The sequence below is a fragment of the Hypanus sabinus genome, unplaced genomic scaffold (genome assembly GCF_030144855.1).
Source record: "Hypanus sabinus isolate sHypSab1 unplaced genomic scaffold, sHypSab1.hap1 scaffold_644, whole genome shotgun sequence".
NCBI lineage: Eukaryota > Metazoa > Chordata > Chondrichthyes > Myliobatiformes > Dasyatidae > Hypanus > Hypanus sabinus.
The window spans coordinates 85,919-87,500 of NW_026781500.1; positions in this window are offsets into that span (position 1 = coordinate 85,919).

Here is a 1,582-nt window from a genome sequence, read left to right on the forward strand (position 1 = left end):
ATCAGCAAATCCCGCACCTGTGTGCTGCACCGGCTTGAAGAGGAGAAGGGAATGTTCCCCCAGGAGGGCAGGGAATGCAGATGCGGGGAAGTCCCAGGAAGGGGTCGGAATCTCGGTGGAGCTTGTGTCTAACCCTGAATCCCCAGATGTAGCCACAAGTCCTGTGGTAGGTGGTGTGGTTGTGCAGGAAGCTAGTGCTAGGCCTGGTTGCACACCTAAAACAGACCTGGTGCCCTCCACCCAGGACTTAGCAGTAAGCGCCTCCCTGGAGGCAAGTGTATTAAACAGTATGAGCGGAGAGGAGACCAAGCTCTCTCCCTGTCAGCATCAGTATGCCGGTGAATCCCTTGGACCAGAGCTGCTGCGGTCCCCTTCATACCTGTTTCCTGGGGTGGGTGATATAACCTGCATGCCGACCCCATGAACTAATGGCCTGCAGGAGTCCCTGGGGATTTTCCGTCCATCGTCGTAACTGTGGATAAGACTGATGTGACGGTGGAGCGGGAAGGTATGAGGGAGGTACCCGCTACACAGTGTGGGTTGCCGGGGCAGCCACCTTCCAGAACACACGAGGAGGAAGATGGGGGATCTGTCTGCAGTGATGGGTCAGAGGGAGATTCTAGTGATAGCGAGACAATGGACATCCTCACCCCTCCTGTGATCTCCCCATTGATACCTGTGGAGGAGATCAGAGAGTTTATTCACAGCTCTGAGGGAGCAAAGCATCCGCCTAAACTAGCCTCGCTTCGCTGGCCTAGCATGCCGAGGCTGGTGAAGTCCCTGCGAGTCACCCTCGGACGGAAGGGGAAGAGGAAGTGGAATGCTGTGTCGGGGAATGACAGACGGCAGCCGAAATCCTTCCTGGATGACCTGGTAAAGGACATCAGGGTGGAAAGCAGCCTCACTCCTTCGGGAGACGGTGGGTCACAGGGTGACGTTGGTACCACTCGGGCCCTGTCCAGTCTCTGGCTCGGAGTCCTAGTCCAGGCACCGAGGACCAAGTTCCTTATCCTGGTCCCGCTTTCCTTGTCTGACTCCTGGCCCCGGCCCTGAATCCTAGTCTCGTCCAGGGCTTGTGTGTCAATGTCCAGCGTCGTTTCTGCCTTTGCTTTCCTGACAACCCGAGCGCTGTTCCTAGCACCTCAGTGTCTGTGTCTTGCATTTGTGTCCACTACCAGCACCCCCCTTATGACACCCAGAAGGTTCATTTACAGGTTGTTTCTATGTTCAATAAGGCAAGTGCAGTGTTAGTGTTTATTTCAAGGGGAACCGAATATAACGGCAAGGAGATAATGCTGAGCCTTTCTAAGACACTAGTCGAGCTGCATTTGGAGTATTTTCACCAGGATGATTCCGGGAATGAAGGGGTTAACATGATGAGTGTTTGCCGGATCTGGGCTTGAACTCGCCGCAATTCAGAGGAATGTGTGGGGATCTCATTGAAAGATCCCGTACGCTGAAAGGACGAGATAGTATGGAGATGATTCCTCTGGCGTGGTTACCCAGAACATCCTGTTTCCACGGATGAGCCCCTCCTGTCCCCACCGGAACAAACATCCTGTCCGCCGCCTCTCTCACCATC